Source organism: Bidens hawaiensis, unplaced genomic scaffold (genome assembly GCF_021521415.1).
Source record: "Bidens hawaiensis isolate Kalapana, Puna unplaced genomic scaffold, B.hawaiensis_p1.1 tig00043120_1, whole genome shotgun sequence".
Classification (NCBI taxonomy): domain Eukaryota; kingdom Viridiplantae; phylum Streptophyta; class Magnoliopsida; order Asterales; family Asteraceae; genus Bidens; species Bidens hawaiensis.
The window spans coordinates 25733-44546 of NW_027505826.1; positions in this window are offsets into that span (position 1 = coordinate 25733).

Sequence of the window (18814 nt, forward strand, 5' to 3'; positions counted from 1 at the left end):
GATCCAACTTGATCTCATAACAAAGTTTGGACCGACAAAACCGAACACTCGCTTAACTTGCGTTGTTAGTTCTAAAACAATGGAACTACATACTTGGTTAAGTCTTATTAAATTTTATTGAGTTATCTCATAACATTCAATATTTTGGAAAGTTGACTTTGGGTTTGACCAATTATCAAGACCCGAACCGACAACCCGAACACTCGATAAAAAAAACCGTTTTAGTATCTTTATTCCAAAGGGATTTGCATTCTTGCATTTTATCCACCTTATTACTTAACATAGGTTGAGTTAATATTAAGGTTAGATACTTTAACCCGGTTTCGAGCAAACTTACATTTTTAAAGGGTTATTATTATAAATTCTTAAATAGTTACATTTTAAAACCTTGAACTTTAATTATTTACATTTCTCAACATTTATTTTGTTTAAAGACCTTCAAGACAACCTTTCTAAATTCAAGACTTCTTTTCTTTTTAGGCATTGTGCGTTAAACTCGTCGTTCCGACAAATCTCCAAATTATCATCTTTCAAGGTTACTACTTGAAGGTGAGTACTTCATACCCCATTTTCCATCTTTTATTTTGGGGGTGACATTTCATACTTATTCAACAAAATGCTTTATATTTGAATCTTAAACCACAAATGTAGTTGTATACTTTACCTAAATAATTGCTCGATTTGGTGTTCTATGCTTATATGCCTATGTGTTTATCGCTTTTGGTTGGTGGAACTATAAAATCCTAGACTATTTGGCATCCCCTTATAGCAAGGTGTCGTTAACGTAATGCAATTAACGATAACTATAAAATCCTAGACTATTTGGCATCCCCTTATAGCTAGGTGTCGCTAATGTGTTTAGTGATATCTATTTATCCAAATTACCACTTTTATTTATCGTTTCGTATGCAAGTTTTGTGGCTATCTTTATTTTATAATAATATGATTAAACTTATGAATTGCTCACCGACCTTTGTGTTGACAAACTTTATTTTATGAAATGTAGCAGGTTTGCATCTTGTTTGATTTATGATTGTGAAGAAAACGACATCAAAGACCTTAGGATATTAGTAAAAATGAACAATATCAAATTTGCCATATTTTGTGATATCTTGTTTATGGTTATTTTATGGATAATTGTTATGTGACATTTTTGATGTTGTGAAATGAAATGAGTTTATTAAATACTGTCACTTTAATTAGTGTCATGTGCTTATGGACAATCGTTACACCTCGGCATGTTCCGCCGCCTTTGGTCGGGGTGTGACAAAAAGATATGATAAAACTGGATAGGGAAAGAAAGAAAAATAAATTTTATACTTAAAAGACATTCTCGAGTTAAAATAAAAGAATAGAAAAGAAAGTGTTAATTACATTCTTGAGTTAGATAGGAAGGAAAATATAGGGAAAAAAATTGTTACTTTACAATTATGTCCTCATTATTAAGTTAGATAGAAAGGAAAATATATGGTAAATTAGTAATATTGTACACGACTATAAACTTTCTTTCCAAATCAGGTTATATTTGGCTGGAAAGTTTTAGAGGAAAAAAAACTTTTCTTTCCATTCTCTTTCTTTTCCTTTAATAAAAAAACTCAAGAATGAGAAAAGAAAAAATTTCTTATCTTTTCATTTCCAAACCCTTAAATAAAAAACTCAAGAATGCAGTGTAAAAGTAACTGAAAGAGATATTTTAAACACCATTTACTACATAGCTAAAAGGAACATAAAGTGAATAAGAGCATTCTCATCCCACCCCTATCCCTAAACCGAAAATTACACTAAAACTCACTATATTTTCTCTCTTTATTTCAATTAAATAATATTTTTTAGACCTTTTATCATTACGTTTTCTCTTTCCTTCACTCACAACCACTTTCAAAATATATTAAAAAATTATAAGAGGTGAACAGTAGCTTTTCAAATATACAGAAAAATCACTACTTTTTCTAAAATATAAAAACTCTTCACTCACAATACCCTGAATCACTCTCTAAATTATAAAAACACCCCTTACATTAAATGAGAGGTTGGATGAGAATGCTCTAAGCATTCTCAACCGATCCCCAATTTACATCTCTATAATTACACTAAAAAACACTACATTTCTCTCTTCTTTTAATTAAATAATATTTTTTTGTATTTTAATTATTATAGTTTTCTCTCTCCATCAAATATTTTACAAAAAATCACTACATTTTCCCCAAATTTAAAAAAAATCACTACTTTTTTTCTCTCCACCATATAATTTACACTCACAACCACTCAAACTCCAATTTACAAATTCCCCATCACTAAATTTTAGGAAACCGGATGAGAATGCTCTTAAACCATTCACCATTTGCATAGTCATAAAATGCATAGACCCTTCACCATTTGCATACCTAAAAGGAACACGATTTGACTAAACAAAACACACGCTCTAAACGTAAAGTGCATAAACAAATCACCATTTTTATTACAAGCAAGTTCCAAACAAGTTCTAAACAAAAGACATCTTTCAAATAGATTGTGATTAAATTACTAGATAAAAGCAAATATTCCAAAAAATAAAAATAATAAAAGTAATAAAAAATTAACATGAACCATATCATCCTGCACCATGTTCCACTATGTCTAGTCACACTACTATTTGCATGTCTTAATTTTGTTTCCTTTGCTCCCACACTTTCCACATCCACCTTTAATGTTTTTCTTTAACAACCTACCAGTGGGTTTACCACTTTTGGTCATTTCCTCCATTTCAAGTGCTGATATCTTCCTTGCCTTTTTGGGTTTACCAACTTGTTTGTTATGATTGGATGGTGTAATGGTTGTAGGAACTTGAGACCTTTGGACACAAATGGGGTGCCATTGATTGGGTTTATTTTAAAATAACAAACCATGTCTCCACCTCTCTCTATTGTATATTTCTAATGCACTAATCCTTTACCCATTAGTAGCCATGAACCAAATTGCCGCCACTGCATGTTTGCAAGGCATACTTGGGTTGCAAATTAACGTAGGTTAGCAATTGACAATTTACAACCGCATACTTGTAAGTTATCACATTTTGTAGGAACAAATCCTCTTAACCAAGTCCACAACTCTTTGTTAACCTAATTCAATTCTGTCACTACCCAAAATTTAACTTAGCAACGAAACTCTCAATTAAGACATTTTAGGCTGTGACAGACACACAATATTTAAACACACAATTCATGTACAAGTTGGACATTTATTAATTTAAAACACAAGTTTTAAGTCATCAGAGTACATATTATTTTAAAACAATCACTACCAAAAATAACGTAAGTGTAAATATAATTGAAACGTTCAAGCTGCCGTCCTGCCAACCAACAATTGGAACTCGAATACTTCATTTTAGTTTTGGATTTGGTTTTGGAGGTTGAAACCTAACGATGTGCGGTTTTTAATTTGGAGTGAAGAATTTGGATGGTTTTTGACTTTTGATTTGAGAAGGAATTTCAGGAAGTGGGAATTTTTGGAAAAGGAGTGGAATTTTCCATCTAAGAGGAAATCGATAACTAACAAAATAGATGAATTTAAAAGTTAATTCAGTTTTTAGTAGGACCGGCAAACCAATCGTGTTTGGATTGGACCGATTCATATAATAAAATGGTTGTTTTGGTTCGGGTTGGAATGGGCCCAAACAGGATTGGGTCAGACTGGGTTTGAGTCGGAATGTGTTTCGGGTCGAAACGGGTGTGGATCGTAACAGTTTTCGAGTCACAATGCGTTTCAAGTCGGAATGATATCCAGATGACCACATGATTAGGTTCTAATTGAGTTTCAGATAAGAACATGTTTTTTGGGGACGTGCGGGTTTTGAGTCGGTGCTGGTTTCGGACCATACGACCGGTTTTAGATCAGAATGGCTCGGTTTGGATCGGGTTTCGGTTTGGATCGGGAACTGGCTTCGGATCGCAACAAGCGTGGTACTTGTGCCGACCCAAAATATGTTCCGAGCTTAAACTGTTTCGGTCAAAAACCTGTCCCAACTCAAAACTTTGTCCGAACCCGTTCAGAAACATGTCTCGCCCCAAAACCCAAACCGAAAGCCATCTCGTCCTGTGTCAAAACCCGTCCCGGCCCCAAACCCGATCTGAAAATCGTCCCTTGCGCAAATATATCCCGACCCGATCCAAATTGACCCATGTCGATCCAAAAGTCGTCGAGTGACAAACCTGTTATGTGCAAAAACTTGTGTTGGCCTGAAACTTGTCCTATCTAGAAACCTGTCCCTGCCTATTACCCATCCTGGCCTGAAACCCGACTAGATAGAAAGGCGCATAATTTGAAAACGTAAAGTTCAAAATCAAGTCAATTTTGAATATAAAGGACTAGTGTATTGGTACAAACACAAAGGAAAATCTTTGTAATCTTTTCTATATAAAATCTAACTATCTTTTACACTAGGATTCTTATATACATCCAATTTTTCTACAAATCAACGTATTTGACAATGTTCATTATTATAAACCGTTGGTTGACCAACATTAATTGTGTTTGACCATAAATCACTTTGCTTTACCAAGCATGACTTTCTTTTAGGCTATCCGCTATGGTAGGAGGCATCGAAGCCCCTCCACCATGCCACGTCATGGGCACGAGGCGTCGAAGCCCGCCCCGCTATGGTTTAAAGCCCCTTGGGCGCCCCAATATACATATTATACGCTAGTAAGAGTGCCCGCGCGTTGCATCGGGGACACAATTGTGATTCAGTTAGTAGCAGCTCGTTTTGTTACCAACATTTTCGATAGTAAAATTTGGATTCCGTATAGTTTACGATACCAAGAGTTGCCATTTTAGACAACAATATTAGGCAAAAAGGAAATATTTTAAAAAGCATTATACACTTATTATTTTTTTTGTTTGAGTGTCTTTCATTAACGTATCAATTGCGGTATTACTCGGGACCGAAATCTACACGTGCATGTTTTGACCCGACCCAACTTGATTTATTTAAAAGTAGTTGGAGAGCCCGTGCGTTGCGACATGGACACTATAGGAAATAAGTATGTAGCAAGTCACTCTGATTTTTACTTAATTTGGCAAGAGATACTAAGAACTCTTAGTGGAAGAGGCCGCACCTCATAGCGGGTATGTCTCCTTTAGTAATAAATATATTGTTCACAATGACGACTTTCAATGAAAATTACAAAGATATTAAGAGAGGTTTTTCTTTTTTATGTGGTGTTGGGGTCGTTGTTGTATACGGTACACTATAATTTGGTATTTGGAATATCTAGAGTTTTTTTTTCATGAGATAAAACTTACCGCCATCTGAGTGATAAGAATAATAAGAAGCTTAAAGTAATAGAAAAAAATGAATGGGGAAGTCAGGTAGCCACCTCATTCAAGAAGGCAGCAACGCAACTGTAAAGCAATTCATTCCATCTTTGGTACCAGCAAATCTCAAGCCTACAATCAGTCCATATTATGAGTATAGTAATTAAACATATAGATTAAGTAACCTCCTCTAAAACTCAATTTGTAGTTATCTTTCTTCAAGTAATTGGTCAAATTCATCTCTGGTATTAACAACTCATGCTGGTGGTGGACGTCACCTATAATACTCCCAAGTTTGATATTAAAATTACTTGAACATAACAAAACTCACCTACTTCAATCAGTTATTTACTCATACATCATAAAAAAATTCAACAAATATACATGCTAAAACATCTTGTCGGCGGCCTCGCAGGTTTCTTCATGGTTAACATCTTGTTTAGCTACCGAGCACCTCCTGTATTAATTTGTGGAAACTTGAAGTTTTGTAAGTAGAATTTTGCATAGGAAACTTTTATGATTGCTGTCAAAGTTATTTTGTTGGCAACACCACCATCTGTTGCCGATCCATTTGACTCCCAAAAGTCAAACAATACATTTTTTAAAAATCCGTTTATGCATGTGCACTTTTGTCAACGATTGTTGTGTTTACAAAATTCCTAGTGTTAGATAAAAACAGTCAAACAACACATGCATATAATAGGTAAGGATTGTTTTCATGTATAAGTAAAGTAGTAGAGATATGAGCTAGTTTTTATTTGACACGTCTGAGATAAAAACGTGATCATTAAATAAGCAAATGGGTCAAAATATGAGCTATCCGAATCGACTCATTAATAAGTAAATGATTAAAAATATGAGTTTTTTTTATTTGACCCATTTAAAATAAAATGACTCAAATCGACTCACTAATAAGTATAAATGGATCAAAATAATAGTTTTTTTTTTAATTTTAATATGGTCACTTGAGATAAAAACACGACCCAAATAAGTAATAAGTAAATGGATCAAGGGCATGGCGGTGCTTACACAATCTAGCATAGTAATGGCCAAGAGTTCCATAGGACAAATTCGGCTCGACTCATATAGGTTCAAGCTTTTGTCATTCCAATAAAGTTAGTTTACTTTAAAGAAACAATTGGATTGACCCGCTAACCTTGTTATGACTTTTGGCCATTCTTCATAAATTATGAACAGTTTTGGTTATGTTTCCTGTGTGATATTAAAAATAAATGGTATTCTATTTGACCCGTTCACTTTTTTAGCTTAAAACTTTGGTTTTGAGATATAACACAACCCAAATCAACCCGTTCATAAGTAAAATGGTACCTGTTGATGCTTTGGTAGGGATTGTATAGTGCCAAGTATTAGTGATTTGTAAACCTTTGATAAAGCAACAGCCATATGATCAACCCTCACCTACAACAAATTGAAGTAAATAGTGGCAATTAGATAACTATTAAAGTAAACATTAAATGTGGATATTAGTAAAAGAATCGTTACACACAAGAAAATAACTAAAATGTTCATAAGAAGATACTTAATGAAGAAATTTTACCATAGATGTCAAAGTTGAAGTGCAGGTAGCTTCTCTAAGCTCAGTTTCAAGCATCTCGATTGCACCCCTGAAAAAAAAAATAATAAAGCTCCAAGATTAATTGGTGGCTTGAAAATTTAAAGATAAATCTGTAGACCGTAAACAATTTAATTAACTAAAAAAGATATCCAACCTATAGATACCAAGAGCTCTCCTCATATCTCCAGATCATGCAGCTACTTTCTGCACATATTCAAATGTGCATCTTAGAGTTTATAACTTTATTTGAAAAACATAAATTAAACAAAGATAATTAGATAAAACTGTTATGTACTCACTCGTGCAAAGAGTTCTAGTGCTTGTGGCTGAAAAACGTCGTAAGGAAGTGCGTCAAAGTTGAAGTGCAGGTAGCTTCTCTAAGCTCAGTTTCAAGCATCTCAATTGCACCCCTGAAAAAAAAAATAATAAAGCTCCAAGATTAATTGGTGGCTTGAAAATTTAAAGATAAATCTGTAGACCGTAAACAATTTAATTAACTAAAAAAGATATCCAACCTATAGATACCAAGAGCTCTCCTCATATCTCCAGATCATGCAGCTACTTTCTGCACATATTCAAATGTGCATCTTAGAGTTTATAACTTTATTTGAAAAACATAAATTAAACAAAGATAATTAGATAAAACTGTTATGTACTCACTCGTGCAAAGAGTTCTAGTGCTTGTGGCTGAAAAACGTCGTAAGGAAGTGCACAAACTGAACCAAAGGTTTACTTTCTTGAAAATTAACAACTTGACTAAGCATCAACTTCCTTGCCAATATTTGATCAGAATTCGGGGACTAATAGTAAAAGCAATTAACGAAATGAACTATAATCGGTTCAACTTTAGGGAATTATGCATACAGGATTAAAAAAAACATAATATTAATACCAAAACAATGCGCCCATTGTTGTTGAAAAGTTTCGGTCACTGCGGTTGTGTGTGCCGCCATCACTACCATTCCCGCTTGTTGCCTGAACCTCGAACAGGCAAGTTCTGTCACTTTGGTTCATTTTGACTACAAAAGTCAACTCTTGCTTAAAACCAAATGTGAATTGAAAAAATGTCAATATAAAAGTCAAAACTGGCAGGATGTAAAATTCCACCAGTTATAAATGGGTTTCACGTGTTTGTTCCTGACTGACCCGTTATCCATTTATTTGTGTAAACATAGTGATGTTGATACGCAAGGAAAACATATATGAATTGAATAGTTAGATTCCATCCATGAAATTCTAAAACTTGCTTATTTGTTTTTTGAATAGCAAGAACACTTTTAAAAAACTCAAATTTGAAGCTTTGCCAAATGTCTTTTGGTTTTCAAAAAGCATACAAGCATATAAGCAAATCTTAAAAAGATGGCATAAAGTGTTAATCAAATCATCAGGAAACAAGAATAACCGATCAAGAAGGCGACTACCAAACCAAGATCGTTGACATTTCATCAAATAGTTGGAGGGTATCATGAATCAAGCTATTATGCCTATATTCGTTAATTAAGCATAAAAATATAACTAACCATATTATGCTAATCAAATAAATTAGAACAATCATATACCAAATTGAAATAAACTTCAAAATTGAGTATGAAGAAATTGGAGTAAAAACAGATGGAAACTTACGTGGTGCGAGCAAAAACAGATGGAAACTTACGTGGTGCGGGGAATCATCTGTTGATGGATTTATTGTGGCGAGCAATTCAGAGTCAATTTCATATCAATTTAGGACCACCCACTCACCCATTTCAGTTTCTGAAATTCGAAAAAGGAAAACAAAGATATTCAATAAATAAAGAAACATAAATGAAACCTAAACAATTAGTAATCCAAGAATAAACAAAATCAATTTATCAATGTATAATCTGTTGAGACCATGCGACAATTCAATGTGCCTTGAAAGAAAGTAACTAATTGATTTTTATAACATACCCTTACAAACGTCGGCCAACAACGTACGGTGGGCACTACCGGCAAAAGGACGATGGGCAGCGACACGCAGACGGTGGACGGCGATGGCTTTTATTAGGTACTGGCGGCCGTTGTTGAGCACCGGCGGCAGCCGGACGGTGGGCACTGGCCCACCTTTTCAAAGCCGTAGCTCCGCCCCTGGTTGATACACGGTGTGTTGCAATTGTGGAGGTGGGATGAAGCAACTGATTATAAAGACTGAGCATTGAGTCCATGACAGTTTCTTGGATAATTGAATCAAGGGTTACAAATATATGTAATTGCAATCGGATGTGGCGGTTTCATTAGTGGATAGAATTGCAATTGAGTAGTTGTAACGGATCTGGAAACTTTAATTAGGGGTTTAAAGATGTGTTACTGCAATTTAATTGGAGAATTGGGGTTGAACGTCGCCGGAGACACCGGAAGGACGTCGGAGAACTGGCGTAATCAATTTTAATGGCGTTTCACCGTTAATGATTAACAGAGTCTTATAATTCGTAAGTGACAATTTTGTTAATCTTTTACATGTAATATAGATATAAATATATATATTAATGTTTGTGTGAGAGATGGAGAAAGCGGGGGCCCACTCCACCCTCCTCCGCGCTGGGCCGCTGGCTGTCTAGAAGGCTCCCCCCTCCTTCGGCGCTCTTTTTCCCCTCCTTCGACGCCCGTAGCAAGCAGCCTTACTATGTTCGAAATAATATGCTATATTACACAATAAGTGTTATATCATGTCATATTGGGTTACTATAACTGATAATAAGAGTCTTAACACGCATGCATACCCAACTTTACTATAAATCACAAATATTATACGCCAATCTAACAACTCGTCGACATCCTCTAAAATGGTTGTAAAGGGTTAGATTATGTTATAGCGAGTAATATTATGTTGTAATAAGCTCGGATGGTTGACACATCTTTTAATGTGGTGTATCGTATCTTAAAAAGCATCATATCTCTTAACATAGCATGACCAATCATAATACACCATATTAGGTCATCTAGGTCTGTTTACATAGTTTATATCACATGTTGATCGATATCATCTACTACTCTCGAATAACAATATCTTTACATCAATAACAATCGACATTAACCTATCCTAGACCTAAAGATTTCTACATCTGATTCCAACTATTGAGGTTAACGATTTATCTAGGATTATGTTAGTGTTTCGCAAATTTATGCGATCATTAATATCTTTATTTTATAAACATGTTCGTCTATGGTAAATATTAATATTTTCATAATACTTAACTATAAGTACTATTGTATACAACTTTATTTCAATCAGAGGTGTAAACGAGCCAAGCCAAACCTGTTGTATCTCTAAAGCTCAAGGTTGGGACATGATTTTTTCAAGCTCAAGCTTGACTCGTTTATATTTATTAATTATTTAATTAGTTAATTTATATATATTTTTAGAATTATTTACATAAATTAAAGCTCGAGCTCATATAAGCTCCGTTAGATTTGACTTCTTAATGAGTAGTTCTAAAGTAGCTCACGAGTGATTTGACTCATTTACTAGGTGTTAGCGTTAACCAAGTAAGACCTGAACCGATCAACCTCGGTTATTTTAAAATATGGTCGGTTCCTGGGTATTGAGAGTACCATTAACCTGGTCTGGGTCTGATATGGTGGGTAAGACTCAGTTACTCTTATGGAGTGAGTGGGGTTGATCTCGGGATGACACTGGTAACGATCATGAAAATCTCGATCCAGAAACTTTGAAATATTTGGCAGCGGTACCGAAATATTCGGTTCGCTACCAGTACGGTACCGGTATTTCGTGCAAAATTCGGGAAATACCGATACCGAAAACTTAAAACTTGGTACCGACGTCACCGTTATTCAGTACTGATACAAATTGGTATCGGTATCGAAAACGCTCATCCATAGGGGTGAGCATAAACTAGGTAAGACCTGCCACACCCGCAAGACGCCAATCAATCAGACCCGGTAATTTACAATAGAGTCGGTTCCCAAGTTTTACGAATACAATTAACCGGGTCCGGTATTGCTGATAAGACATGTTTTCTCATCTTGATCGATTACAAGTTACAACCAAAATACCACTTTAACCTCCAAAATTTAAAAGTTAAAAGTTAAAACATATTACATAAAATATATAAAATATTTTGCTCTTTCTTTCTGTTCCCACCAAAATTTAAAATTTTTTCGGCCGATGCTCGTCTTCCCCTTTTCTTTCCCGTATTTGCATGCGTAAAACCGTCTGACATCATTTCAAGAGCACCAGAAATCAGGGATGCATCACAATTGCAACAGAGCTCGATCTTTGGATCATTAATGATCAAGAAAACTTCGTCGTCTCTTGGTAATTTTAATCCATATATTCGTAAATTAGGGTTTAATGTTTGTTTTAATTTTACTTATACAACTTATTGGTCGGTTTCAATGCTTTTGAGAAAAGATCGTTACTTATCCCCCGGGGAAAGTTAATCAGATCTACCGAAGATCTCTTTGTGGTTGATCAGGCAACTGAGACGAGACTAAATCAGGTAATTCTTTTGGTTTTTCTGTTGTACAATGTTAGCATCTGAGATTGCGCACCGCCTGTTTGATATAAAGTTCACATTTTCAATCAGAGATTGCACACCACCTATCAAATTGACTATCATGTGCGCTCCTACTTTCTAGTTTATTGACGTTAACCTATCTTAAATCAATTACACAACACCCTTCATTAGTTCAAGACTCAAGAAAAGAAAAAAAAGGTTATTTTTTGTTAGTTCTATCAAAATCACCACTATCATTCTAACATCCAATTTTGTCGGATTCTCCGCACATTTATTTTCTTTGTATGATAGACATATAGCTCTTGAAATTTACAATAGTAGGATATGTCAAGTAGATATGATATTGCTTAGTATTTTTCTGTTTCTGTATGTTTCACGAGGTATGACATTGTATGATTAATTTGCAATATAACCAGCTTAATATTGTTAATTTGACTCAAGATTGCTTTTGATCAGCTTTATGTATGATCAGTATCGCACCTGTATGTGCATGTATATATGTTCAATGAGTAATTTTTGACTTTTGATATTATAATAAGTCATATGTAGGCAAATGGAGATAGATCAGTACGCGTATGATAACTAAGGCTGCTGGGCTTGCTCATATCTTTGACAAAAGGTTTGCTACTTTGCTTTGTTTTGTTATAAAACACATTTGCTTGCAATATTTATTCTTTCTTTGGAGTGATTTATCATATTAGGAATGCGTTTTCTAGTAATAACACATTAATAATAATGCTGTCAAAATATTATTTCCAAAATGTTTGCAGTTAACTAGTTTGAAATAATTCTTGTGAAACAATTGCAACTTTTTAAGAAAATTATTGATCCGATCATTTTTTGCTTGTGAAATTCTTGTAAGTGCACAAGCTTTTGTCCAACAAAAATTTATCACCTGCTTACTTTTAGTTAACATGGTTTAAACTTAAATTCATGTAAGTCATCTTCTATTTTCATGATATTTTGTTGTTTATTAGCATGTGCTCATACTATCTTTCTACCATAGATTACCAAATTAACAACCCCAAATGCCACATGATATATACATATTTTCATGCTTTTTATTTTATTTTATTCAGATGAGGGACAAATTGATGTATGAGCTATGCATATTGCGAAGGTTCTTTTATAATCTCCTCATGTAATACTTCTTATGTAAAATATCAAGCAATCTGCATGTTCAATTTGAATTAAGTCAGCATCGTCTGTTAACGTAATGATTCTTTTTTTTTCTTTTTTATTTTTGTAGAACACAACATAGAAAAGAACCACACATCAAGGAGCTGCGAAACCAGGTTACAGCTCCTATATCATACTGTATTTCAATGATAACCTTCCATATCATTTTTTAAAAAAAGAATAGACAACTGCTTTATTAGATTAGTTTTGTAACTAAAGCAACTGTTATGCACGAAATGAATCTAACCTGATCCATGACGATGTTTCCACGGATTTTCGAGATGAACGAACCACGTCTTGATCTTCTTCTCCTGCGGCTGCGCCTGTGACCTGCAATGTTGAGACCTGCAATGGTTTCGGGGGTGTGGAGGTGACTGCTAAGATATCCTGAGGATTTCTTGTTTACAGACACAAAAAAGTGGTGGTGGCTCTTATTGAGCATCACCAATGATAAGGAGGTGGAGACTTCCTTATATAGAGTCTCATGGCCACCATCATGGTACCCTAATGGGCCTAGCCCAGTTAGGGTGACCTCCACAAAACCCCCTCAGCCCAATAACATTGTATTAGTCCATGTAATGAAATAAGCCAAACATAATAGATTTAGGGTCGTAGAACCGGGTTTTAGTACCATACCCCTACAAGCCCCCCAAGTCCAGTGTTGCTCCTGGGCGCGCAAGCGTCTAGGTGGAGCGCTGGACTTTATAAGGTGTGAGGCGGTTTTTTCCCTTTTCGAGATGGCCTTGTCTTTATTGTCTGAGTTTTGGGAGGTTTTCCCCATGATGGTGACAAGCTGTAAAAATAATGAAGCCTGCGCGTGAGGCGGCTTACGAGCTATAATAATAAAGCCTGCGCGAGAGGCGACTTGCGAGCTATGAGAATAACAATGCCTGCGCGCGAGAGGTGACTTACGAGCTAAGAATAATAAAGCCTGCGCGCGAGAGGCGTCTTATGAGCTTTGAGAATAATAATGCCTGCGCGCGAGAGGCGACTTACGAGCTAAGAATAATAAAGCCTGCGCGCGAGAGGCGTCTTATGAGCTTTGAGAATAATAATGCCTGCGCGCGAGAGGCGACTTACGAGCTAAGAATAATAAAGCCTGCGCGCGAGAGGCGTCTTATGAGCTTTGAGAATAATAATGCCTGCGCGCGAGAGGCGACTTACGAGCTAAGAATAATAAAGCCTGCGCGCGAGAGGCGTCTTATGAGCTTTGAGAATAATAATGCCTGCGCGCGAGAGGCGACTTACGAGCTAAGAATAATAAAGCCTGCACGCGAGAGGCATTTTACGAGCTTTGAGAATAATAATTGAGCTGGCGCGTGAGGCGACTTACGAGCTGTGAAAGTAATAAGGCTTGCGCGCGAAAGGCGTCTTATGAGCTTTGAGAATAATAATTGAGCTGGCGCGCGGGGCGACTTACGAGCTGAGAATAATAAAGCCTGCGCGCGAGGGGCGTCTTACGAGCTGTAGCATAATAAAGCCTGCGCGTGAGGCGTCTTACGAGCTAAGAATAATAAAGTCTGCGCGCGAGAGGCGACTTACGGGCTGTAAGAATAATAATGCCTGCGCGCGAGAGGCGACTTACGAGCTAAGAATAATAAAGCCTGCGCGCGAGAGGCGTCTTATGAGCTTTGAGAATAATAATGCCTGCGCGCGAGAGGCGACTTACGAGCTAAGAATAATAAAGCCTGCGCGCGAGAGGCATCTTACGGGCTGCTTTATGTCCCGCGCCACGTGCAGATGTTGCATGCGCGTGCGCGTAGACTTTGGTTTTGTGTTATGCGCCACGCGCAGATGTTGCATGCGCGTGCGTGTAGACTGTGATATGTGTGAGCATGTGATGCGTAAGCATGTGCAATATGCGTGAGCATATGTGATGCGCGAGCATATGGTATGAGGATTCCTAACCCTTAAGTTTGGCGCGTAGCCATATGGGATATTATGAGGATTCCCAACCTTGAAGTTTGGCGCGTAGCCATATGGGATATTATGAGGATTCCCATCCTTGGCGCGTAGCCATATGGGATATTATGAGGATTCCCATCCTTGGCGCGTAGCCATATGGGATATTATGAGGATTCCCAACCTTGAAGTTTGGCGCGTAGCCATATGGAATATTATGAGGATTCCCATCCTTAGCGCGTAGCCATATGGGATATTATGAGGATTCCCAACCTTGAAGTTTGGCGCGTAGCCATATGGGATATTATGAGGATTCCCAACCTTGAAGTTTGGCGCGTAGCCATATGGAATATTATGAGGATTCCCATCCTTGGCGCGTAGCCATATGGGATATTATGAGGATTCCCAACCTTGAAGTTTGGCGCGAGGCCTGATACGCACATGCACGGCGATGGAGTGGTGACTCGTGTGTGCGCGTGCATGGCGGGGGTCTCTTGCGCAAAGCCCAGATGATGGTTTCCGCGGCGGCACATGCACGGCTGTGGAGTGAGAATCCGCGGGCGCGCGTACATGGCGGCGGAAAGTCTGGTACTTTCTGGATCCGCAATTTTAGAGTCAGATCTGCAACTTTAGACCTAAAATCCAGGTCTGTAATCTAGACCTAGATCTGTAAATCGGATCTGGGCAGATCTGAAGCCCGGAGCAGATTTAAAACCATCAAAGACCCGGAGACCTGATCATTTGAATCAGGTCGTTTCTTCTTGCCCAGATCTGGAAGCCTCTTTTTAGATCTATGGATCTTTTTGAGCTTTAATAGAACAAGCCTTGAAGCCTTTTTCTGTAAACTTCCAGATCTGGGTTTTTCCTGAGAGAGATCCGACAGCCGAAATGAAGATCGAAGGGTAGTTCATTGCCGTCCCACGGATGGCGCCAATGTCGAAGCACGAAATGAATCTAACCTGATCCATGACGATGTTTCCACGGATTTTCGAGTTGAACGAACCACGTCTTGATCTTCTTCTCCTGCGGCTTCGCCTGTGACCTGCAATGTTGAGACCTGCAATGGTTTCGGGGGTGTGGAGGTGACTGCTAAGATATCCTGAGGATTTATTGTTTACAGACACAAAAAAGTGGTGGTGGCTCTTATTGAGCATCACCAATGATAAGGAGGTGGAGACTTCCTTATATAGAGTCTCATGGCCACCATCATGGTACCCTAATGGGCCTGGCCCAGTTAGGGTGACCTCCACAAAACCCCCTCAGCCCAATAACATTGTATTAGTCCATGTAATGAAATAAGCCAAACATAATAGATTTAGGGTCGTAGAACCGGGTTTTAGTACCATACCCCTACAAGAATCATTTAAAGTGACACTTGCAGTTGAAAAAACACAATTGCTTGAAAATGTGAAAAGGAATTGAAGAGGACATTTAAAGGAAAAAAAGTTGAGCTAGAAGCTGCATGGAAATATTTTGACAAACAACGAGCAAAATTTGAAGCCAAAAGAAGAGAATATTATGGAAAACTATCTAGCAGATAATTTTTAGAATTTTATAGATGCGTAGGAGGTTTTTGTTACTTTTAATGGTTGTAATTGACAATTTTATGTTGATTAGTTTGTTATTAGAGATTGGAAATATATTAAATAATGATATATGATCATCTATTGTATTTATACTATTATTTTGTTGGCCTAATTGAGATACTTTTGCTTATTTATAGAAATTTGAGTACTTTATTTAAATAATAAGATATAGAGTTGCCTTTGCTTGTTAAAAGGTTGTACTTGATGTAACAAAAATCTTTAAAAGGTGTTGCATTTGATGTAAAAAAAAAGCTGCATTAATATAAAATGGTTGCAATTTAGTCTAATAAAGGTTGCATTTGTGCGTTAGAAAGTTGCATCTAAAAGTAAAAAAACGTTGCATTAGCGTGTAAAAAAGGTTGCATAATGAAAAGGTTGCATTTGAATAATAATTGCAACCCTTTCAAAAAAAATTGCATTAGATCTAATGCAATGCAACTTCACCTAACGCAGCCATTGATAAAATGTTGCATTAGGCCTAATGCAACATTTTCGAGGCCTAATGCAACTTTTTAGTGGAGTTGCAATAGCTTCATTTTCTTGTAGTGAATATATCCAACTATTGGGATTTAAAATCCCTATTTTCCCATTTCCTCCACACGGCGCGTCTGGTTTTCCTTTATCTAAAAAACACGTTTAAAATACACGTTAGCACGTTGGTTGGTGAGTTCTCAATAATTTGAAAATAATATTTGAACAAAAGTTTCACTTTACTTATTTCAAAACCACTATACTGAAACAAAGTCTCACTCACCTCTATTGTTATTTGTCGGTTCTGGCTCACAACTCGTGTCCTATTCATTTAGTACATATTTTTATATAATTTATTCTTAAAAATAACTTTAAGTTGTTCTTTCAACTTAAAGCATTCATACCAACGTTTTATTCAAAAGCGTTTAACTTAGTTGTTACTCGTTTTGTGTTCAAACGACCCACTGACGGCTTTGGTTGGGTTAAGTCCAAAATATATTTTCACTTAAGCACACATCACCAAGTACCATATATACATATACACATACACATATTCACATTAGCATCAAATTTCACAAGTAAGACACTTAAGCAGTTTCTTGTAATTATTTATTCATTATTAATTTATTAATATTTTAAATATAAATATAGTGAAAATACTTTTTATTTGCTAAATTATATGAGTTTTCAAAAATTTGTAAGTCTTTATATTTTTGGTGATATTTTACCGGTTTTGTTGGTTTCGCCTTTAACGGTTAATCGATTAGTGTTTTTAGTAAAATTTAATCTTATTAAGTTAAAATATAGTTTTTATAGCTAAAACGTTTATATATCTTATAACTTAGTTTATAAAATATGTTTGTTGTTGGTTTAGTTTAAATTTACACAAAATGGCTATTTTTAACGTTTTCGTGTTGTCATTCGCGACGCGACTTGTTAATTGTCAAGCTTTATCATCTAGACCTCATTACATATATATATATATATATATATATATATATATATATATTATATTATATTGTGTAATATATGAGTTTTTAAATTTTAGGGTCTATTTCAAAACAACACCTAAAATCTTGTCGATTACGTGTTAAAAGCCGTTTTTTCGACTAGTTAAGCCACCGACACTCAATTTAGACAAACTAAAGCAAGTATAACACTTAACACATATAATAACATTGTTATAAGCATGCAAAACTTATAAACTTTCAGATTTGATCATATATCATGAAATGTTACATTTTATTACATTAAAACATGCATTTATTTTTATCCTAAGTTTATTTGTCACATATTAATGACTATACTTAGGTAATCATTTTTCAATAATATGTAACATTTATTTTACTTAGTAAGATCAGATTTTATTCTTCTATTAAATATACCATGATTAAACTTTAATGTAAAAGTTAAGATTACACATTTTCAAGATTTTATTTCATCTTTTTATGACAAACCTTTTGTATTATTCTACTAACTTGATTCTCATGTCACAGAATATAATTTAATAATTTTGTCAACCTACTTAAAAATAAGGGAAAATTCTGAAAATAGTCCATTTTAAGAGAGAGAGAGAGAGAGAGAGAGTATGAAAATAATCTTTGAAATTTTCAACTTACCAAAACAATCCAAGTAAATCAATCGGATCCATGACATTGGTATTCCAAACGATGGATTTTGCTGACCAATAAGATTCTGACAAGAGTATCTAACCTTACCGTCACACCCTGACTTAGGGCCTAGGCGTGTGACCCATAGTTAGTACATGTTTTGTAAATATATCAGAGTTGTGGGTTATTAGCGGAAGTCTTTGGTTAAAATATTAATTTATTTTGAAAATTTCTCGGATAATAAATATCCGAGTAGTTGATTTACAAACTTTGTTAAATCTTGATTTCAATTTTTTCATGATTAAAAACTGAGCCATCTCCATAAGCGAGCATTTAACTCCATGACTGACTCTTATTCCTTGCTATGTGTACTATACTTGCTTTCTTGTAATGTGGGGGAAAAATCGTCAGCGATATGCTGGTGAATCGTTGACTCTAAAAAATATTTATAAAATCTTTGACTGACAAGATAGTTTTCTTGAACAAACTCAGCAAAAACGTCTCTTATTTATGGGAACTTGTGCCACTTTCCATACACACATAATTAAGGTTCTCCGGGAACTGATGCCCATTGGAGAACTTTCGTTATGACAGCTAGCCTGAGGCTATGTAGCCTTGATTGATAGGCTAAACAGATATTTTCGGATTTAGACACATGTGTACTCGGTCTGAGTTGCTTTTATTTTCTACCTTGTGACTTAG